This window comes from Loxodonta africana, chromosome 8, assembly GCF_030014295.1.
Source record: "Loxodonta africana isolate mLoxAfr1 chromosome 8, mLoxAfr1.hap2, whole genome shotgun sequence".
In the NCBI taxonomy this organism is placed as follows: domain Eukaryota; kingdom Metazoa; phylum Chordata; class Mammalia; order Proboscidea; family Elephantidae; genus Loxodonta; species Loxodonta africana.
The window spans coordinates 102,131,341-102,155,762 of record NC_087349.1 but is presented as its reverse complement, the minus strand read 5'-3'; the positions used below and the strand labels follow the sequence as shown (position 1 = coordinate 102,155,762).

General features: G+C 37.0%; 1 protein-coding gene across 38 annotated transcripts in view; it reads right to left on the bottom strand.

Annotated features, from left to right (window-relative positions):
• SUGCT (succinyl-CoA:glutarate-CoA transferase) overlaps nucleotides 1–24,422 on the bottom strand; it is a 796,973-nt gene that overhangs the window by 451,807 nt on the left and 320,744 nt on the right. For 3 of the 38 annotated variants that reach the window (XM_064290186.1, XM_064290164.1, XM_064290181.1), the window contains one exon: nucleotides 14,020–14,117. The exons of the other annotated variants lie outside the window; for them this stretch is intronic. The gene's annotated coding sequence lies outside the window, so the exon portion shown is untranslated. The remainder of the gene's footprint in view (nucleotides 1–14,019; nucleotides 14,118–24,422) is intronic. 38 annotated transcript variants of the gene reach the window in all.

The following is a 24,422-nucleotide window of genomic DNA, read 5'->3' as shown; positions in this document are numbered from 1 at the left end:
GCAACACAACCAGCCAATGAGAGTTTCCCCCATTGTTGTGGTGCTGTTGTTAGGTGCCGTTGAGTCAGTTCCAACTAACAGAGACCCTATGTACAACAGAACAAAACACTGCCCAGTCCTGCACCACCCTCATGATCACTGATATGCTTTAGACCATTGTTGCAGCCACTGTTTCAATCCATCTTGTTAAGTTTCCCCCACAGCACTTAGAAACTTAGGATGAAATGTGCACACATACTCTTTGCAAAAAACAACTTACACAATATGGTCTGGCTCCTGCCCACTTCTATACCTTCATTTCCCACCACCACTCTCAAGAAACTTTCACTGCTGCCAGTAGCAAAAATACACTCCATATAGTTACCCATCTTCATGCCTTCACAGAATGATATTCCTTTCTGCCAGCATGTCCTTTACCCATCTTCTTCACTGACTAACTCCTTCCACGTACTCCCACAGTAGCCTTCTATATCTCTGGCACAGTATTTACCACACTCCAAATATTGATTCAAATTTTCTGTTCACCCTTACAAAACCATAACCAGCCACATGGAGAGGAAGTAGAATGCAGTGGTTAGGTGCACAGGTTCCTGTCGCTGCAACTTACCAGCTACATGACGTCATCGGGCCTTATCCTCCTCTGCAAAATGGGGATAATACCTACCACACAGAACTAATGCCAGAAGTATATGAGACAACAAGTGCAAAGTGCCTACTTAGCACTGCAACTGGCATGTGAGAAACACTAAATAATACAGCTTTTATATGAACTATTCATGCGATGTTGTAGAAAAAACAATGAAACAGAGGTCAGACTCCTTCCAGAGGTCATCCCCAAAGTCGATGACTAGAACCAGGCTTCCCACCAGATGACCAGCCTCTCCACCCTTCTTCCCTTCAGAGGATGCCTCTTGGCAGTGGGATCTCCTCAAGATTGGACCTGGACTATAAATTCACGAAAAGATGTCCAAACTCTTGAACCAACTCCAGTTTCCTCTCAGAGATACCAGACAAGAAGAAATGTGAAGAGAGATCTACCAAAGTACAAACTGTGGCCAGAGAAGACTTTAGGAAAGTCACTCTTTTTTTTTCTTTCTTTCTTTTCTTTTTTTTTAACTAATGATTATAACTGTCCTCCTTTTCCTTCTAATTCAAGCCGAAATTATTTTTCCCCCTTTCAGTAATGAATCAAGTGATGCATGGTTAGATTGGGGATTCTGTCTAGGCTTAGAGTTGGCTAGTAATATACAAAAGTGGATGTGGTTAATTAAGTAAAAGAAAAAATATTTAATTCCAGCTATCAGATCACACTCTGCACTGGTTTTTGGTACCTTTGTCATCAGCCAAAGAAATTCAATCAATAAAACCCATGACCCACTGCTGCCAAGTCAATTCCGACTCATAGCGACCCTAAAACCCATCAAGGACTACCCATTTACCACATCCATTTACAACACGTAAAAGTGAACTTTGCCTTTTGTTCCATGCAACAAGATTTCCCCACCCCATAAATAAACATATTCCTCTATGTTGCCGCCACATCTCATTCTACCAAAAAACTTACTTATCATACTTTACAGTGGTGTTCTTCTTTAAAGCTACATTTTGTGCCATAGTAAATTTCAAATAATATTTATAACACTCTACTGTAAGCAGGGAGTGAGGGAAAGAAGAAAGTACCATTTCAGAGTCCTGAAAAATATTAAAATTCTGGTTAGAAATACATTACAGTTCATGGCTTCTGAGCTTAATAAGATGTGTTTATTTCTTTTCACTATCTTTGAATTAACTTGCCCAATACTCAGTGGGGCATAAAGAAAAATGTCATTTCCTCTGTTCTAGAAATGAGAAAGTTAAAGAGACGACACTCTTGATTTCAAGAATCTTCTGGTAGCCAAAGAATTATATAAGCTATGATGCCAATGCCTGTCCAGCCCACACTCCACCTACTATAATCCACCTCTAACCCCTTCAGCCTACATGGCCTTGTCCTCTACCAATAGAACCCTTCTGCCATAGTTGGTATGAGTTGGACAATGGCAGTTCATCCAAAGGCAACCAGTGACCTATACCTGATCAAGACTGAGCCAGTTAACTGTGACTCTGGAAGTAAAAATGTGCTGTGAAGGTGAGTCAGGGATGTGGCAGGGCAGTGATATATTAAACTCAAAATATTGAGGGGGCAAAAAAAAAAAAATACTGGGTAGCTGGTGAGGAAGCCAGTCATTGAATTTTCCAGTATTTATCCACAGAGAAGCTGAGAGGGCAGGAGAGGCCAGTTCCCAGAGCAGATTTATTGTGAATTCTTAAATTAAACCTCCTTTTACTGAGTGACTGTGCTCCTTGCAACCAGAAACACAGCAGCTTCTGACATACTGCCTGTTGGATAGTTACTGCAGCTATTTAATAATTTATGGGGAAAAAATGACTCAAAGAAATGTAGAACTCAAAAACCTAACAAGAAAGAGAAAGCAATTTTTTTCCTACTTAAACATCAAAAGATGTATAAAAATCAAGATACATATTTGTCTTGAACCAGTGGCTATCACAAGAAGCTTAAGGTTCACGTGAAATATATAATACTTATCAGATGTATTAGCTTTCCATGCTGCCCAATATCACCACAAACTTAGCAGCTTAAAACAACATCTGTTTATTATCTCACAACTTCCATAGGTCAGAAGTTTGGGCACAGCATAGCTGGGTTCTCTGCTGAGTCTCCCAAGGCTGAAATCAAAGGGTGTGCTGGGCTGTTTTCTCATCTGAAGCTTGACTAGGGCAGGATCTGTTTCCACACTCCCTCAGTTTGTAGGCAGAATTCACATCCCTGTAGTTGCAGGACTAAGGCCCTCAGCTCCTAGAGGCCACTGCTTTCCATTAAGGAGTCACAACATCGCTGTTTGCTTCTTCAAGAGCAGTAGGAACATCTCTCATTCTGGTCTACTAAAACAAAGTCTAGTAAGGCTAATCTATCCTATCTATATTTATGTCTGTACTGTATTGTTACAAATGTAACTTAAGTTCTTTGATTGCTTTTCTATGCTTTACTCTTCAGTTGACAAACCGAACGAAAAAAAAACACGAAACCCATTGCCGTTGAGTCAATTCTGATTTATAGTACCCCTTTTTCTAAAGGAAAGAGTATAACTGCCCCATAGGGTTTCCAAGTTACAGCTGGTAGATTCGAACTGCCAATCTTTCGGTTAGCAGTTGAGCTCTTAACCACTGTGCCACCAGGGCTCAACTGATAGAGGCTCATTATGTAATATCAGCATAACTTTCTGTCAGTACTCATTTTAAAAATTAGAAAAGAAGCCCCCCTCCCAAAAATAGAAATTTTAACAAAGGGAAAAGCTGAAATGTATGATAGAAAAAATTCAAAAGTTGGCTCTTTGACAGTACCAATAAAATACATAAATTCTCATAAGTCTGATAAAGAAGAAAAGAGAAAGAGCTAAAATTGACAAGCAAAAATAAAAATAGAGACATAACAGATACATGGAAAATTAGAAGAATTTATGAGAATATTCTAAGCAACTCTATGATAAAATATTTTAACATCTAGCAAAAATGGAAAATTTTCTAGAAAAATATAATTTGGTAAAATTGATGAAAAAAATGAACACACAAACCACCAATGATGAATATTATAAAGGCAACTAAAGACTGTTTTTTTTAAAGCCCAGATGGATTTATAGCTAAATTCTTCAACTTTTAAACGACTCATAATTCCAATGCTATTTAAATTATTTTAGATTGTAGCAAAAGATAGAGAGCTTCCTAATTCATTTTTTAAATCTTAAAATAGAAAAATGTAATAGAGTTCAAAACCAAAATCACGGTCAATTTCACTTGAGAATGTAGGTGCTGAAAATGTTGATAAAGTATTACCAATGAATCTGTCAATATTTGCAAAATCTCAAAGGAATGGTGCACTATGATCAAGTGGGGTTTATTTTATGAAACTAAAAATGATTATACCTCAAAAAAATAAAACAAATTCATTGCATCCAAAACTTTTTTAAAAATTCATATGCATGTATGATTCAATAAATAAATACTAAAGGCACTTGATAAAATTCAGCAGTAATTTCTAATAAAAGCTCTAAGTAAGAATGGAAGAAAATAGCATAAATATAATATGGACCATATAAAAAGAAAACACCATTAAAATCTGAAACATGACCCATTATCACCATTACTATCCAAAATTGTTTTTGAGGTCCTATTTAATGAAGTAAGATAAGAGAACAAAACAATTTGTATATAACAGATGATCTAAAATCATATTTTAGAGATATATTTTATACCTAGAAAACTCAAAAGACCCTAAAAATAAAGTTACTACAATTATTAAGGTAATTGGATTACATAATTAGATATAAGTTCTATACAAACCCAGCATTTATCCCTAAACGAACAAAAACCAGTCAAATTAAAACAGGAAAAAAAAAATCCTAGTCACAATCATGAAAAAAATCTCTGTAGTTATAAAATTTTATTGTTGGATTCAAAACAAGATTCAAATGAGTAGGTCAGCCATGTCCTTAGAAGGAAAGATTTGATACCAAAATATTATAAATATAAATCCTCCAAAAAAGTATATACTTTGAATGTAATACAGTTAGAACTACAGTCATTTTGAATTAGGTAAAAATGATGTTAATGCTCCTCTGGAAAGATAAATATCTAAGAAGAGAAAAACTATGAAAACAAGTGTAAATTTGGGGACCTGCCTAACCATTTCCTAAAATTCACCACTTATAACAGCATCTTAACCAAAATAGGAATAAACAAATAATTCAATAGAATGGAATAGAGAGTCTGGTAGTAGGTGCCAATATATACAAAAATTTAAAAAGACAGAGATAGTATTTTACTTCAGAAAGGAAAAAATATTTATTCAAAATGCTGTCAAAATTAGTTATCCATATGTAAGTAATTAAGTTGGACACAATTTCTCATGATATAAAAAAATAGATTCCATATGCAGTAAAGACACAGATGTAAAATTAAAATACAAAAGTGGAATAAAATTTAGAAGAGTAAATTTCGGAAAGACCTTTAAAAAAGAGTCTTAATCAAGGTAGAATGCCCAAGAGAAAAACTTCACATACTTGACTAAATAAAAAGTAAAAAGATAGGCAAAATATGGATAACGTATTTGGAAAATGCTATTAATGCAAAAAAAAGTTCCTACATATTGATAAGAAAAATGTAAAAGTGCAAAAAAAAAAAAAAATAAGTAGGAAAGGCAAATTTCTAATAAACATATAAAAGCACAATAAAACTCAATAAGAGCCAGAGAACTGAATAATAAAATAGTATTGTTAATCAATTTCTTACTCAGTGGGTTGGCAAAAATTTAATAGGCTGATAATATCCAGTACTAGAGAAAATCAGAGTTAGAGCAAGGGCACTTTGATACACTGTTGGAAAAAAACGTGAATTGCTCCTGGCAATTTGAAAATAAATCTAGCAATTAGTTCCTTTATCCCTTTAGTTATAACAATCCCACTCCTGGTAATCTATCTTGCACACATAATAAAAATCAAAAAAATATCAAACCAGTTGCCATGGAGTCAATTCCAACTCATGGCAACTCAATGTGTTACAGGGTAGAATTGTGCTCCATAGGGTTTTCATAGTTGTGACCTTTCAGAAACAGATCATTAAGCCTTTCTTTGGAGGCACTTCTGGGTGGGTTTGAACCACCAACCTTTCGGTAATCGTTTGCACCACTCATGGACTCCTATTAAAAAAAAAAAAAACTTTGCCATAGAGTTGATTCCAACTCACAGCAACCCTATAGAAAAAGTAGAACTGCCCCATAAGGTTCCCAAGGAACAGCTGGTGGATTCGAACTGCTGACCTTCTGGTTAGCAGCCACAGATCGTAACCACTGCCCCACCGGGACTCTAGTTTATTCATATGTACAAGAATGTTTATTGCACCATTTACTATAGTGGCAAATATGGAAACAACATACTGCCCATCAATAAGGGAGTAAATGATATTAGTTACATCCAACTCATGAAATACTATCTAGCCATTAATGACATATGTGATCAGGGTCTGATCTCTAAAATCTACAAGATAATGCAAAACTTCAACCACAAAAACACAAATAATTAAAAACTGGGTAAAGGATATGAACAGGCACTTCACCAAAGAAGCATTCAGGTGGCTAACAGATATATGAGGAAATGCTCACGATCATTAGCTATTAGAGAAATGCAAACCAAAACTACAATGAGATACCATCTCACCCCAACAAGGCTAGCGTTAATACAAAAAACACAAAATAATTAATGTTGGAGAGGTTGTGGAGAGACTGGAACACTTATACACTGCTGGTGGGAACGTAAAGTGGTACAACCACTTGGGAAATCAATTGGGCACTTCCTTAAAAAGCTAGAAATAGAACTATCATGGGATCCAGCAATCCCACTCCTTGGAATATATTCTAGGGAAGTAAGAGGCATCACCTGAATAGATATATGCACAACCATGTTCACTGGAGCACTTTCACAATAGCAAAAAGATGGAAACTATCATCAATGGATGAATGGATAAACAAATTATGGTATCCATACAACGGAATACTACACAATGATAAAGAACAATGATGAATCCGTGAAATATCTCATAACATGGATGAATCTGGAAGACATTATGCTGAGTGAAATTAGTCACAAAAGGACAAATATTGTATAAGACTACTACTTCAATCACATCATATGCATGTGAAAGCTGGACAATGAATAAGGAATACTGAAGAATTGACACCTTTGAATTGTGGTGTTGGCATAACAAAGTTTATTAAGAAAATGTTCTGCATCCCACTTTGGTGAGTGGCATCTAGTGTCTTAAATGGCAAGTGGCCCTCTAAGATGCATCAACTGGTACCAATGCACCTGGAGCAAAGGAGAATGAAGAACACCAAAGACACAAGGAAAATATTAGCCCAAGAGACAGAAAGGGTCATGTAAACCAGAGACTCCATCAGCCTAAGACCAGAAGAACTAGATGGTACCCAGCTACCACCAATGACCACCCTGACAGGGAACACAACAGAGAGTCAGTCCCTGATGGAGCAGGAGAGAAGTGAAGTGCAGAACTCAAATTCTAGTAAAAAGACCAGACTTAATGGTCTGACTGAGACTGGAGGAACCCCGGAAGACATGGCCCCCGGACTCTCTGTCGACCCATAATTAAAACCACTCCCGAAGCCAACTCTTCAGGCAAATATTAGACTGACACAAAATGATGCTCCTGAAGAGTGTGCTTCTTAGTTCAAGTAGATACATGAGACTAAACACGCAGCTCCTGTATGGAGGTAAGATGAGAAGGCAGAAAGGGACAGTAGCTGGTTAAATGCACACAGGGAATCTGGGGTGGAAAGGAGGAGTGTGCTGTCAAATTACAGGGATAGCAAGTACAGTCACGTAACAATGCATGCATAAAGTTTTGTATGAGAAACTAACTTGAGTTTTAAACTGCCACTTAAAGCACAATAAAATATACCAGAGAATCCCTGATAGAGCAGGAGAATAGTGGGATGCAGATCTTAAATTCTCATAAAAAGCCCAGGGTTAATGGTCTGACTGAGACTGGAGGGACCCTGATGGTCATGGTCCCCGGGCCCTTTGATAGCCCAAGATTGAAACCATTCCCCAAACCAACTCTACAGACAGAGATTGGCCTGGGCTATAAGACAGACAGAAACCCTGGTGGTAGAGCAATTAAGTGCTACAGCTGCTAACCAAAAGGTTGGCAGCTCAAATCCACCAGGTGCTCCTTGGAAACTCTATGGGGCAGTTCTGCTCTGTCCTATAGGGTCCCCAGGAGTCAGAATCGACTCGACGGTAACGGGTTTGTTTTATATATATATATATATATGTATATATATATATATAATCTATCCATTAAAAAGAATGAGGTCCTGGAAAGAAATTTCTATGATGCACCATATAAGTATTGTTACCTTTTTTCCTTTACATTTATCAATATAATAAAACAGAAAAAAATTGTAATTCACTATTGTGATTTGCATTGATTTAATTACTAATGAAATTAATTTTTTTCATGTTCTTATTGGCTATACATATATTCTCTTTTATGAATAATGTCTTAATGTTGCTCCTTTTTCTATTAAGGTTTTCATATTTTCCTTATTGATTAGCAAAAAAATTTCTTTATATATAAGGACTCATTTTTGACAATCAAATGTTATAAATATTTTTATTTATCATATAATAGTGTATATGTAGTGAAGTTTCTCACAATACAGACATGTTCCATTTTTAAATAGTTAACTCTATAAGTAATTTAATTTCTCCTTGCATTGGACTTAAAATGCATATTCCCATCCAAAGAGTATATAAACGTTTTCCCATATTTTCTTCAAGTACTTATAAAGTTTTATTTTATTTTATTTTTTACATGTAAATCTTTAATCTGTCTGGAGTTTATTTCAGTGATGAAGTGAGTTAGGAATCTGACTCCCCTAGCTGGGTACGGTTCTTGCCTGAAACAGCAGGCAGTAGCTCCAAGTAGGAGCCAAACAGTATTGTTGTGTGTAAGCCAGGAGGAAAAGAAACTAGCTATGGAAAGATGGCTCAGGAAACATCGGTTTCCCCATGCACACAGAATAAACCAAGCAGAGAGGAAATTTCCCTGGTTGGATGACCATGTCACCAACTTCTCCCAGACTGCTGGGCTCTAGTACCTTATCCAACCATTAGGCCTTAGGTTGGTAGGACCCAAAGAAAATTCCTCCATTCTACTTACTGACAAACACAGGTCAGAATAAATCTTTTTCATTTAGCCATTAATAAACATAAAAAGAAGAAAAGATACCCAGAAAGATATTATGCCCACCAAAAATAAATAAATATGGTAACTAAGAGGCAAAGAGCATATTTTAACATATATATAATGGAAAGCAAGTAAATTTTAGGAAGCATTTATTTATGCTCTCAAGAAAATCAAAGAAAACAGATTCCAGACTCTCTGAAAAAGACAGTAAAGATGAGCTAAGAAAAAAACAGTTACATGAAAAAAAATCTGACAGACTGACTAAAAGAATGTAAGGAAAGGTGAGGAAATGCCTTAATAGTACCCAAAACTGAACTAAAACTTGTAATGGTCAGAACCTATAATGCAGAAAGTCGAATAAGTCATATGGAGGACAAACTTATAAACCTAGCCAAGAATGAAGAAGAAAGGGTCAAAAATATTAAGCTGGACAAAAAAATGATAAAAATTATGGATATTCAACATATAAATAATGCATTTTACTAAAAAATAAATCTAAGCAAATAAGACAAAAACACCTAACATTGCCAAGAAACTTCCCTTAGAAAGTATAGTTGCTTTTAATCTTATTTTGGAAGGTTGAAGAAAGGAGAACAAGCATCAACAAATTTTACAAACTATAATTACTGACAAGTGATAAGCATTTTGTCTTGGTCAGTACAGTTTGACCACTGAAGAATTTCAGTTCCTCCTTAAGCTTTGTCACCCTAACAAGATAAAGTAGATGTACCAATAAAAATTAAGCACTCTATTTTGAGTCAAACTTTGGAAAAAATAAGCCAAAGAGAGAAGAATTGTTTCTGAGGTAATAGCCTTGAGGACTTTAGACAAATTGCAGTTTCTAGGAAGAGGAGGGCCTGGAGATCAGTGGTGGTTCAGTGGTAGAATTTTCACCTTCCACGGGGAACCCGGTCTGATGCAATGCCCCTCATGTGCAGTCACCAACACCTGTTAGCAGTGGCTTGCGTGTTGCTACGATGCTGACCAGGTTTGGGGGGAGCTTCCATCTAAGACAGTCTAGGAGAACGGCCTGGCAGTTTACTTCTGAATATCAGCCAGTGACAACTCTGTGGATCACAATGGTTCAATCTACAACCAATTATGAGACGGCCCAGGACCAGGCAGGAATTTGTCCTGTTGAGCATGGGGTCGCCATGAGTTGGGGGCCTACTCGAGGTCAGCTGGCACCAATAACTGTCCTAAGGGACAAGACGTTGTGTGTTGGGAACTCTAAAAAAGTAATGATTGGATATGAAACCTGATGTGCCTTTGACTTCCATCCTTGAACAAGGAGTCCTTTAAGTCATATTTGATGCCCAACCAGGGGATGAACATTGGAGCACTTGAACAGGGTTAGAAAAAGCAGATGGGGTTAGGGGTATGAAATTTGTAGGCGGTGGAGAGGGTTTGGATTCTCTGCCATGTTTCAGTCCACCACACCAATAAATTGGCCCATTTTTCTTTTTTAAATATCTGATTGATTGTCTGTATCAATGGGCTAGGAAAGAATGATATAAGCCATTTTGCCTGGTCTAAATTCTTTTATCCAAACCAGAGTTTTTTGTAACAAATAAAATTACTGAGCTGAAGACAAATCTAAATCTGCTGACCAAAAGCTTCACCCTATACGGGGTGTAATTAATTAAACACAGACAAACCTGATGAATACCTTTTTAAAGATGAAGAAATAGTCCTTAAAAAATGCAATAAAATAAATAAATAAGGCAGACTGGCCTAGACAACTTCCTCAGAATAATACATATAGAACAAAATATGTAATGTTTTAATGGGGAAAGATTACTTCTCAAGAATTCTACATCCTAATTGTCGTTTGCTTGTAAAGGTAACAGAAAGACATTATCAAACACGTAAGGAGTTATAAAATATGCCACCCATGTATCCTGGAGAAAAAGTAAAATGCTTGCAGGTCATATTACAGCTATGAAGAGGTTAGATAAAACAAAACAAAAAAACTCATAAATATGCAAGTTGTGGCATAAAAGAAATGGAAATGAATAATGCCATTACTTAAACTCAGATGTACAGCCAAAAAGCTGCTAAAATATAAATGGAAAATAGAAAAAAATGGTGCAAATAATAATTGAAAGAAAAGGTACATGAGTTAAAAATTAATTTCAGTAGTAACTCAGATCAAAAATAACAAAACACACCAATAGAAATCTAGAAGTTTGGGAGAAGAAAATAAACGGGCGCAAATTCCTTTGAATCACATCAAGCGAGACAATCAATATGGTTTAATTTTCAATGTGTGTAATTAGAAAAACACGTTTTCAAGTAAGTTTTTTTTTTAAGAAAAATAACCTTTAGTAAAAATTAAAATAGATGCAATCCTCCAAATTACTAAAAGAAACCAAAAAAAAAAAAGAAAAAACAAGCAATAGAGTATGGTTTCAAAAGACATAAAACAAAGGTGTAATGGGTTGAATTATGTCCCCCCAAAAATGTGTGTGTCAACTTGTTAGGCCATGATTCCCAGTATTCTGTGGTTGCTCTCCATTTTTTAATTGTAATTTTATGTTAAAGAGGATTAGGTGAGATAGTAACACCCTTACCAGGTCACATCCCTGATCCAACGTAAAGGGAGTTTCCCTGGGGTGTGGCCTGCACCACCTTGTATCTCTCAAGAGATAAAAGGATAGGGAAGCAAGCAGAGAGTTGGGGACCTCATACCACCAAGAAAGCAGCACTGGGAGCAGAGCGCATCCTTTGGGCCTGGGGTTCCTGCGCCTGAGAAGCTTCTCGACTAGGTGAAGAGGGATGATAAGGACCTTCCTCCAGAGCTGACAGAGAGAAAAAGCCGTCTCCTGGAGCTGTCCCCTGAATTTGGACTTGTAACGTACTAGACTGTGAGAGAATAAATTTCTCTTTGTTAAAGCCATCTGCTTGTGGTATTTCTGTTATAGCAGCACTAGATATCTAAGACAAAAGGGAACAGCAGAAAAGATTTTTTTAATTCTAATTGCATATCAGATGTAAACCAAAAAAACCAAACCCGTTGCTGCCGAGTTGATTCCAACTCATAGCGACCCTATAGGACAGAGTAGAGCTGCCCCGTAGAGTTTCCAAGGAGCATCTAGCAGATTCAAACCACTGACTTTTTGGTTAGCAGCCGTAGCACTTAAACACTACGCCACCAGGGTTTCTATATCAGAAGTAGAAACAAATATATTTGTTATATATAAATGAGTATTCAAAGAAAAAAAAGTCTATAAAAGACATATCTAAATCAAAGTGATTCAGAAAATAAATATATAATATAATAAAATAAATATAAGAATAATAACAATAATAGCAAATACTTATATAATACTACCATGGGAATTTTACATTTAGTAACTCATTTAAATCTTCAAAGTATCTCCATTTTTGCAGTACAAAAAGATCAAGCAACTTGCCTAAAGTCATAGTAAGTAGCAGAGCCAGGATAAAATCCAGCCAGGCTGGTACCAGAGTGCGTGATTTTAATCACATCACTGTACATACCACCTCCCACATATGGGTAGTATACTCTCTTAGCTCCAGCATATCTGATAAAGTCTCTTTGTTGCCTTCATTTATGGAAAAGTTTTGGAAACCCTGGTGGCGTAGTGGTTAAGTGCTACGGATGCTAACCAAAGGGTTGGCAGATGGAATCCACGAGGAGCTCCTTGGAAACTCTATGGGGCAGCTCCACTCTGTCCTATGGGGTCACTATGAGTGGGAATCAACTGGACGGCACTGGGTTTGGATTTTTTTTTTTTTTTTTGGTATACAAAACAGATAAAATAATGTCATATAAATAACTATTATAGAATTCAGGGCAAAAAAACATAAAATTGAAGAAAAGGAACAAAATTAATAAATAAATTGGTGAAGAGTGCAATCAACCCAAAAGATCCAAATTAAAACTAATTAGGAATAATACAGAATTTTGTCATTACCAGTTGGAAAACATAATGGGAAAAGATCCTACCCATTATAGCTCTCAAAATATGTAAAAGATCTAGGAATAGACTTAACAAGAAAAGTACATGACCTATGTGAGAAATTTACAAAGCTCCATGGAGGGGCATGCTAAGAGTTGATTAATACATATTCCTGGATGGGAAGGCTTAATTATGGCAAATAAGTCAACTTTATACAAATTAATTTTTATCTTTAAAACAATTCCAATCAAAATCTTAAAGACTATTTTTAACGACATTTTGACTCAAAATTTCTCTGAAAGTATACAGAGATAACACACAAGAAAATACTGAAACAGAAGAATGCTGGAGAGCTTATAAAAATAGATGCCTCAACTTGCTATGGAAGCCCTGGAGGTGTAGTGGTTAAGTGCTACGGCTGCTAACCAAAACGTCAGCAGTTTGAATCCATCAGGTGCTCCTTGGAAAATCTATGAGGCAGTTCTGCTCTGTCCTGTAGGGTCGCTATGAGTCGGAATCGACTCGACGGCAGTGGGTTTGGGTTTTAAACTTGCTATAAAGGAGCTCTGGTGGTGCAATGGTTCAGTGCTGAGCTGCTAACTGAAAGAATGGTGGTTCGAACCCACCGAGCAGCTCCATGGGAGAAAGACCTGGCGATCTCCCTTAAAGATTACAGCCAAGAAAACCCTATGGGAAGTTCTACTCTGTCACATGGGACTGATGTGAGCTGGAAATCAACTCAAGGGTGTCTAATAACAACAAAAACAAACTTGCTATAAAGCTAAAATAATGGTAATAGAGTTGAACTGAGGAAATAGAAGACAATGGAACAGAATATACAGTCCAGAACCATGTGGACCTATGATTATATGTGTTATTTATAAAATAAATTCCATTCACTGAGTGTACTTCTCTTTGAGCAGTAAGATTACAAATGATTGTTATTTTGTTTTGTTTCAGCATGTTTTGTTATTCCTTAGTGTTTTGGGGTTTTCCTGAGCTCTCCAAATTTCCAACATTGAGAATATTTTAATTGTGTAATTAGAGGAAAAAAAAAAACTCATATATGTCATTGGATTTAATTCAAGTTGTAATTTGAGAAGAAAAGTGTGTTGCTTTAATTCTATGAATTTGAATTTAATTCTATGAATTTGAGATTCCTTCCACAGTGACAGCCAACTGAGGAAAAAAATGCTTTGGTAACAACTATAATCCAGGTAAACTGTGAAACAGAAATACGGTGAATAAGTAGTTTTAGAGAACTAGTTTTTACCTTAGAAAAGTAAGGCTTGGTGAGAGGTGATAGTGGGGAAGTGAGTCAGAAAGGCATCCCATGAGGGCAGCTTCTTCAGGTAGAAAGGGGTTGGCATTCTAGGAGGGGTGGAAATAATATAAAAGTCAATCCTTCTCAATTTGCATAATCCTTATTCTAAAATGGTTTCTGGGACAAAGCTGTTCAAATGAAAGTGACCAAGTTTTATATTTTACTACTAATGTTGGCAAGCATTTCTAGAAAAATCATAACATGGAAGACTATGCTCTCAATAATAGCTCCAACATTTTACAGCTTTCTTTGTTCCTTCTTGTAGATGACGCAGACACTCCTGGTTGTCAATGTGTAATGCGTTCAATTACAATATACACATGATAAATAGAATATGTAATTGAACGCATTACGCATTGACAACCAGGAGTGTCTGCATCATCTACAAGAAGGAGAGAAGAAAGCTGTAAAGAAAGTCGTTTTTGAGTTTAAGGAATGCTCTAAGAATATTGTCTTTTGAAAAAAAGAACGGTGTCGTCTTCAATTTACTTTCTCCATTTTTTAACATAATGACTACCAAAAGAGTACAGAAAAGTACGTTTGGTCTGAAGGACTTGGAAAAGCTTGCTGGCATCAAAATCAGTAAACCGTTAATATCCTTCCAAGGGAAATAGGTAAAACAGGTCTAAGGGAACATCTGAATTCAGGGGCAGGTTGGTGAGTTTACAGTGATAGGAAACCACCCTGTGCTCACTAGGGAATGAACTGGATGGCTCTTATTTCAGAGAATGCATCCTGTGTTAAGCTAAGATAGTCCGGTAGAGAAGAAATATAATTAAAAAGGCTCTTCTAGTCTAGGTTGCCAATTCTTCTGTGTGCACTGAGAAATAAACGGGGGGCAGAGGGGTGAGGATGTAAAGAAGGGCATTCCTATTACCTATATTTCTAAAAAAGCCTTCTGAAAGCTCAGACTTGCCAAATTCCTTTGCTGAGGATTGCCAGAATTGAATGAGGGAGGATCAAAAGCAAAGTCTTTTCAATGTTGTTCCCTCTTTTTTAATTCTTTTTTGGCATCATTTTCTTAAGTCCAGACGCTTACTGTTTCTTTCCTCTTAAGACTTAACTTGGGGGGAACACTTTCAAGATACATAGATCATTAATAATGACATTTATTATATTTTTAAATTTTTGCCACAGTTTTAGAGCACACGAGATTTTATATTTTCATCAACCTAAAAGATATATGATTAAACTAATGTTTATCTTAATTTCAGTTACTATTCTGACAAATGCTTTCTGATGTTTATTGTTTTAAAAAAACAAAATACCTGAAAATTTTATTAAACTTTAAAAGCCATTTCATCTCATTTTTGAAATACCACATAGCCACATTTATTATAGTTTTATTATTAATTTTTTTATTCATAAACCAACCAAACCAAACACATTGCTGTCAAGTCATTCCAACTCATAGTGACCCTATAGGACAGAGTAGAACTGCACCATAGAGTTTCCGTAGAGCTAAGTAAATCAGGAGAAAATTTGTCTTGAATCAACAGAGATGTCAACAGCCAGACTTCATCTGCTGACAATAAGGTAGATTGCAAGATTCTAAGACTGTGCATTTTATTCTTATTTTTATTCAGATTTTCTATTTTCTTTGTCATAATCTTTTAAAACAAGGCTTTTATTCATTTTTTAAATGTATTTAAGTTTTGATTACTGTAAGCTAGTCTTCATTTCAACATTTGTTTTAAAACAAGAAGCTAGACTATCATATTTTCCAGTTTTTACCCATGTGTATAATTTAAAGTTCAGCAAAAATAGCAAATAAAAAGAGAGGGACACTTTGTTTCTGTTCCCAAGCCAAATGATCATTGTAAAAATCCAGAACTCTCTATGGTGTCACTGAATATGAATGAGCACCTAAAAAGCCAATATGCTTTTTATTTACTCTTTTTAAAAAATTCTCAAAAGACTAGGACAGATATTTTGGCATACTTATCCACGAGTTGTATTTGTATGGCTAAGTCATAACTTTGTAAATAATAGAGATTCATATAAATTAATTTAGAAGAGCTGAGCAAATCTTAATCAGATTAGCTTTCTAGCTAATCTAAACAAACCACCTTACTTTAAGGGCACCACAATTAAAAGCTGCTGTAAGAGGATTTCATAATTGAAAGGGACGTTCGTTGCCTGATTGCTAAAAATGCTAATTTTGTAAAATATTTCCTATAATAAGTAACATTGATATTATAAGGAGCAAAGTAAACATACTTTGTAATAATTAAAACATTACATATTCAAATGCTGATTTTTAAATAGTATACATTTATTTAATAAATATTTATTATGTTTATTTATCATTAAACATCAATACATTATCATCTAATAATACTGTAATAGGAAAAGGCATTATCCTCATTATAAACCAAACAAAAAAAACCAAATCTGTTGCTGTTGAGTCGATTCTCACTCATAGCGACCCTGTAGGACAGAGTAGAACTGCCCCAAAGGGTTTCCAAGGAGTGGCCGGTGGATTCAAGCTGTCCACTTTTTGATTAGCAGCCCATTGCTTAACCACTGTGCCACCAGGGCTCCAGCCTCATAGAGATGGGGAAATTTAGGTCCATATTTATGTAACACTTACATCTCCTATCACACTTATATCACCTATCACTTTAAAATCAGCGTAAAACACTGGAATGAGTCACTATATACACATAAGTGGGCCTCTCTTATTTCTTCCAGCCACGTGACAACATATCAGCCCATAACCTTCTGCAAAACAGCCCAGGAAGAGGCCTGGCCATTTAAACTCCTGTGCTGCTCTCATCTATCCATCTGCTACGCAGCTGGCAGGGAGGTGATGAAGCTTGGGTTTCAGTTTAGGTGATGAAGAAATTATTTAGCCTGGCAATTCAACCACAGAGAACTCTGCATTAGGACTCAGGCTAAAGCCCAGTCAATTCTACAAAAATGCCAGAATTAGGATTTAAAAAAAAGTTGCAATTGAGTCCATCAGACTCATGGCAACCCCGTGTGTCACAGCAGAATGTGTTCCGTAGGGCTCCCAATGGCGGATTTTTCATAAGCAGATCACCAGACATTTCTTCTGAGGTGCCTCTAGGTGTGCTTGAATTACCAACATTTTGGTTAGCCAACAAGTGCTTAATTGTTTGCATCAACCAGGGACTCCACAGAATTAGGAATGTTGTTGTTATTGTTGTTGTGTGCTGTTCAGTCAAGGACCACATATTGTCAGCACTGCTAGGGCACATTTCTCCGAAAGCAGTAGGACCTGGCAGAGCATGGTATCCTGCTAAAGAGGCTCTGTCAGCCCTGAAGAAGTGTTTTTCTCTACAAGAAGCTACACTGTCAAAACGCCTAGCCAATTCTCCTCTGTGTCCAAACAATGCAAACAAATGGATACAGAGCCTTCTCTACCGGGTATCTCCCTCGGATCAAGGGAGATAGATAAAAGAAGACAAGAGAGGTTGCTGCCTATAGTACCCACTCTTGTGCAAGGTGTTAGGAGCCTTGCCCAGATATGTAATCAGTAAGACCAACATCGCCTTCTCTCTTTTTCTTAGAATCACGGCACAGCAACTCTGTAAGGAACCTCATATTCATCTCGTGCTCTCTAACTCTTGATCTCTCTGATGAAGAAACTGAAGCCCTGTGGAACTGGGCAACTTGCCCATGGTCACAATACTAGGTTGAATACTGTCCTCCTAAAATTCATGTCTACCAGGGACCTTAGAACGTTACCTTATTTGGAAATGGGGTCTTTGCAGATGTAGTTAGTTGAGATCAGGATGGGGCCCAAATCTAATAACTGTGTCCTTATAAGAAGAAAGGAAGACACACAGAGAGACAGACACACCAGGAAAAAGGTCATATGAAGACCAGAAACAGAGATTGGTGTGATGGATCACAGGCCAAGAAATGCCTGGGGTTACCGGAAGCTAGGAGAGACATGAAAGGATCTTCCCCTCAAAACTGACACCCAGATTTTGGACGTCAGGCCTCCAGACCTGAGAGAATAAATTTCTGCTATTTTAAGCCACTTCGTTACCACATCCCTCAGGCAGAAATACAATCACCTGGTCCCAGGTATTCCTGGGATGCTGACAGCGCCCCTTCCACTGCTCAGGCAGGGCTTGTGTTTCTGTGGCAAATCCTAAATGAACTTTCTCTGTCCACTTTGAATCCAGTCCTTGACTGAAGCCAAAGCAGTTCCTTTTCCTGATCACTTCCTTATTTCCTGGTCCTCTGTTGCTAAAGTCTAGAAAAGAAAATCCACAAAAGCACAGAAAAAAGTAGACAAGAATGAAATGTACAATTCCACCTAGATTGATTACATTTCATCAGCCAGCAAGCTGGTCAAAGAGTATCCACAGGAGCGATATTGCTTCCAAAACTCATCTTCAAAGAGATTAAAAAGGCATGTTAACACTACAAACTCAACCTGTTTGCCACATAGATCATGAAAACAAGTTTGCCATCAAACAGTATCAAATTAGTTCCATTCTCCTCTAAAGAAACTGAGTAGAAAGAAGTTGTGAATCATCCTAGCACATCAAAACCAGGGACAAGGGCAGCTCAGACAGATATTAAAAGTTTTAGCTAGTCTGTCCTGTGTTCCAGGTCACAGTGACCTGTTTGGGTTATATAAACATACCTCCTGAATTCTAAAATGGCTCCTCCATTTTTATGCCGGTTGTAAATTTTCCCTCTGTTCAACATTCTGACAGTTAAAAATATAGTTATTATTCCTTCTTTGCAAATGCTATTCCCCTGCCCCTTTAGGCTGGCTGTCCCTCTAGCAAAAGTCAGTGTTCCTGAGAGTTTTATCACTGGCTTTAATACAGCAAGAGAAATAAATTGTACCATATCCAAGTGTATGGTGGATAAAACACTACCCAGCGTCATTCAGCATGACAAGCCTTGTTTTATTTATTAGTGAACAAAACTTGCATGGGACTCTTTATTTCCTGACAGAAGGATTTGAATATTACTTGGTTTATCTACTTCCTTATTTTTGTGCCAGGCCAGCACCTAAAGGACTTGCATTTTTATACAAAACTTAATAAAATCATGGACAATGACAGCAGAGAGAAAATGACTCTACTTAACGTACAGCTTACAGTTACCCATTTTCCAAAGGGAGAAGAAGGAAAATGGGGGAAAAATACACGTAAAAATGAACATAGGACATGAGGAATAAGGTTACAGTTAAGCATGTAATAAGTAACACAGATAGAGAGGCCAAATAAAGCCTCCAACACCATACTTGTGTCTTCGGCTGCCTCTAACCAACCAGAAATTAAGAGTAATGTGAGGTTTCCAGTAAAAAGTCTCTAGTGTTCTCACCTAAATCCATGGAAGACAGTAGTCCTCGTCATGAAAACCACACATAAATCAGAAAGTTGGCAGTGCTTGCTCTGGAGAGTCCAAAGCTTAAGCTGTTTGGAGACTGAACTTCCTCTCACCCTAAAGAGGGTGGGTCCTACCGATCAGGATGAGGCAATGAAGGGGGCAGTGGGACTGATTTTCTTTCCAGAACCATTTATTGTAGCACTTCATAAACTGTATGCATAGATACCATCCTATGACATGTAAGCCAAAAAGAGAAAAGCTAGATATATTTTCAGAAGTGGATTTTTAAGAAAGAACAGAAAGGAAACAGGTGCAAAAACACAATATCTGAAAAACAAAGGAGAACGAAAGGCATAAAGTTCACAGCCTTTGCGGTGGCATATTGTTATTGGGCTTTCTTTTTCTATCTAACCAATTTTACCCCGTGGGGATTTATAAAAAGAAAAGGAAAATTCTGGCTTCTTATAACACAGAGTTACCCTCCTTCATTGAAGCAGTTGATCCCTAGGCCATAGGATACCAGAAAGTGCGAGAAGGGCTGGCCGCTAGGTTTTCCGTCTCAGACATAAACTAAACCCCCATAACCTTCTCTAGTCACTCATTTCTAAAATGAAAACAGATTACACCAAATCATCTCTAGTGTCTCATCCAGCTCAAAAAACAAGACTGAGGCTGAATCACACAACGGTTAATGGCACAGGTTCTGTAACCGCTCTTCCTAACCGGGTAACATTGGGTAAGATACTTAACCTCCACGTACTTCAGTTTCTCATCTGAAAAAAGAAGATAATTCCTATTTCACAGAGAGGTTACAAGGGATAAATGAGATAATCTATATAAATCATTTTGAATAGTACCTGGCACATAGTAAGCACTCAATCAATATTAGGTATTACGGTTAAGAGTGCTCACGAAATGTACTTTATGTGAAGAAATTTGAAATGGTTGGTGCAAAAAAAAGTTATTGCAACCAAAAGCCTTAAAAGGAGTAACTTAGTGCATTTTTGAAAGGCTTCCAGAAAGAATTGGGATCATGGTTAAGGAGAAAGGAGCCTAACAAGAGTATTCAAGTAGTTGGGATAGGCTTTCCCTTAATGGAGCCACTTTGTTCAAATACTATATATTCACCAAGTTGCTTTCTGGCCTTGATTTATATAGCTCTTGTTATTTCTGGTCTTATGTAAACTTCCCTTCTAGGAAGAGGTATTTCCTATTTTAGGTTATTAAACTAGTCTCTGGCTAAAATCAGAATTTGGTCATGGTGAGTCCATTTTCCCTAGGGCTTAATCACACCTTAGATTAACTGAATGTCCAACTCCCAGACTGCAAAATTAGGAGTACAAACCCCAGAGAATAACCTCTTAACCTACCTTTCCTGAACTCTCACAAGTCTCACTGACCGTTCTCTGCTTAAGCCCTAACAGTGTCCTGCACAAGTTAATAAATCAGTAGCCTCTCACATTCTATTCCACTCCTCTGTTTCCTCAGCCAGTTTCCAGTCCCCATGGCCTCCACATTATAGGACTGTAGAGCACTTGGAGGGCAGAGCCTGTTCTAAACCACCTCAAGGTTCAGCCCTGTTGCTACCTGGTACGTAACAGTGCCCTTCAAAAGATTAAGTGATATTCGAAAGAGTCATTTAAAAAAAAAAAAAACAGTTTAATTGTACAAGGCACTACTGTACTGTATACTATTATACAATGATTTCTACAGTTTAGTGTAAAAAAAGCCCAAGTAAATTTTTTACTAGCTGGTAATGAGGGAAAATTCTCCCTCTTAAGACTATACGCTATAATTTTTTTTTTTAAATATATAAGGCTTTGTGAGATACAGTCTAGTGCAGAAAGAAAAAGAACCAAGCCAATTATCTTCCTTAATCTCAGATGTTAAAAATAATAACTCATGATTGACCAGGAAGGAAAAATCACAGCTAAAGATTAACATTAAGATGAAAGAGATGGAAAACAAAAGCATTTTAGCAACTTCAAAAGGATGAACTGACCTGCTGTCTTGATGGTTACTTGTACTGGAGAGCTCCATCTGGCTCTTTCCAAACCAGGACTTTGAGCTGGTTCATTCTGGTTCAAACCCCAGCTGAGAATTTGCTCTAACAAGTTCCCTGCTGAGAATTTGCATTTCCACTCCAGATATACTGAATCAGAATCTACATTTTAACAAGATCTCCAGGTGATTCTTAATGTATAATTTCCTGGAAACTTGTTAGAAATGCAAATTATCAGCAGGGAACTTGTTAGAAATGGAAATTCTCAGCAGCAGTTGGAACCAAAATGAACCAGTTCAAAGCACTATCCAAACCCATCCAAGTACGGGTGCAGGAAGCATTTCCCTCTTCCACACCTTCACCACTTCTCTAGGATCCAGGTTCACATCCTTATCTCCAGAGCCTGGGTCAGGATAGGGTATGAGTACACAAGAACACTGAAAGGTGGGTTGTCCATCTGGGGTAAATAAGCAAAATTTGGAGGCACAGAGGCATCACACCAGCTCAAAGTCAGCAGAAGACATGCTGGTACTCACTGAATGAAGATTAGAAGATGAATTAATGAAAATCCCTGCTACATGCAACATACATGCCTGCTCAGATGAAGAGACTGAAGTTGGCTCCTAAGAGGTTCCAGTGAGAGTGGCCACTAGGTAGTGTCTAGATATGAACTCTGTTCCTGTTCATTATCCTTCACTAAGAATCTCATCTCCTCATTCAATGCCCTTCCATCTCTCATGCCCCACCAACAAAAGGAATCTTATCTAGTCTCAAGGATGCGAAGCCTTGTTTGGCCTTAATGTGTACAGTGGTCATTTATAGTGTCTGTCACCCAGCTTCCACTCATCTTTCTAGTAGCAATAGTAACTCAATTTTTTCAGGGGGATGATCCCTCTCCTGAGCCCTAGTGATGCAGTGGTTAAGCGTTGGGCTGCTATCCGAAAGGTCAGCAGTTTGAATCCACCAGCCACTCCTTGGAAATCCTATGGGGCAGTTCTACTTTGTCCCATAGGGCTGCTATGAGTCAGAATTGACTCAATGGCAATTTTTTTTTTTTTTTATGGACCCCTCTCCTACTGTCAGTTTATGCAATGGGGTAAAACTATCCCTTGAGAAACAGTGCATCATCATGAGTTAAAATAAGTTAATCTTACTATACAAAGTCTTTCAGAAAACAGAGGAAGAGGGAATATTTTCCAACTTCTTTCAGGAGACCAGCATTATCCTGATACTAAAACCAGATAAAGATACTATAAGAAAACGATATTATGAACCAATATCCTACAAAAAGATGGATATGAAAATTTAAAAAATACACACACATATACATATACACACATACGTGTATATATGTATAAACAAATTAAATCCAGCAACTTAAAAAAAAAAAGACAATGCATCATAACCTTTTAGGGTTTATCCCAAAAATCAAAGTTAAAATCATTAATATAATTCACCACACTAACAAAACTAAGGAGAAAATCCACATGATCATTTCAATTGATGCAGAAAAATCACTTAACAAAATTTAACCCAATTCATGACTTAAAAAAAAAAAAATGCAGCAAAATAGGAATAGAAGGGTACTTCCTCAATCTGATAAAGGGAATCTATTAAAAAAATTATAAAATTTCTAAAAAACCTACAATTAACATCATATTTAAAGATGAAACACTGAATCCTTTTCCCCTAATATCAAGAGTACAGCAAGGATGCCTATTCTTATGGCTAAGGATATTAGCCAGTGCAATAAAGCAAGAAAAAGATTACTGACATATAGGTTGGAAAGCAAAAAGTAAAATAAGTTAATACCCTCATTTCATTATGCTGGCCTTTGTTTCGCGATGGTCATATGGCACAAATCAGGTCAATGAGAAACAATTCCTATATTTCTGTATGAACTCTTTTTATTGCCATGCTATCTTCTATTGTGGTAAAGAAAGCCTCAGTCTTCTGGGGTCCACCGTACAGAGACTGAAACAAGAACTACCCATTAGAAGCAGGGCCTATAAATAATCCTAATGACAATGAGCCCTGAATCAAGTTGTTTTGAGAGCTGTTCTATTCCTGGATCTTTCAGTTATGTGAAATAATAAATTCTCTTTTAGACCAGTCAATTCGGGTTAGATTTTCTGTTACCCATCACCTAAGAGTCTTAGTTTTTTTTCTCCTATCTTCTTTCATAACTTAAATCCTCTCAGAGTTTAGGTTTTTGAACTCTTTTGTTGCTGTTTGTTCCCTGAGTGTTGACTCAAAATATTGCTTGAATAGGTAAAATAGCAACATAAAAATTACTACATATAAATATTATCCTGCTACATGTATGAAAAATAAAGGTGTTATGGTGAAATAAAAAAGTTTCATCACTGGTCAGTCCTCTGTAAACCTCTTCACCAATGTAAAAGCTGACAATGTAGACTGACTTATCATGCTCCTTCCAGAATCATTTTCCATACCCCAAAATAATGCTAACTAAACTACATTTCTCTCACTCTGTCTCCTCTACAGTTCTTCCACCTGTGGTTATTCTCATTACAACATCATTAGTAAGATTTTGGGCCTTTCAACTGATGTTATTTACTCTTCACTAAGACCTCAGCTCTACTTGGTCAGAATATCTTAGAATGGTAACCCATAAGAAAACTCTGTTTGTTCCACGATCCTGAGAAGTAGAAGTCAGGGAAAAATTAAAGTGAGATGGAGAAGGGAGACAAGCCAATTTATCATGTTAATGATCAGAATACTGCTGTGCACAACTGAGACTCAATTCCACTGGGGACCTTTAAATGAATCATGTACACTACACCTCAGAATTATCTTATCAAGGGACAAAGAAGGTGGAATATTTAACCAATGACTCCCATTCCTCACTAATTGAGGGTTACCCATGAGGGTATGAAATCCCTGGCATTTCTGGGCTGCCTTGTGTGAGGTAAGCGAGCACCTGTAACATGGAAGAAAGGCATCAGGCAGAGAACCAGAAAGACATAGGTGCTTGAGCTGGGAAGCTGTCAATGAATACAGG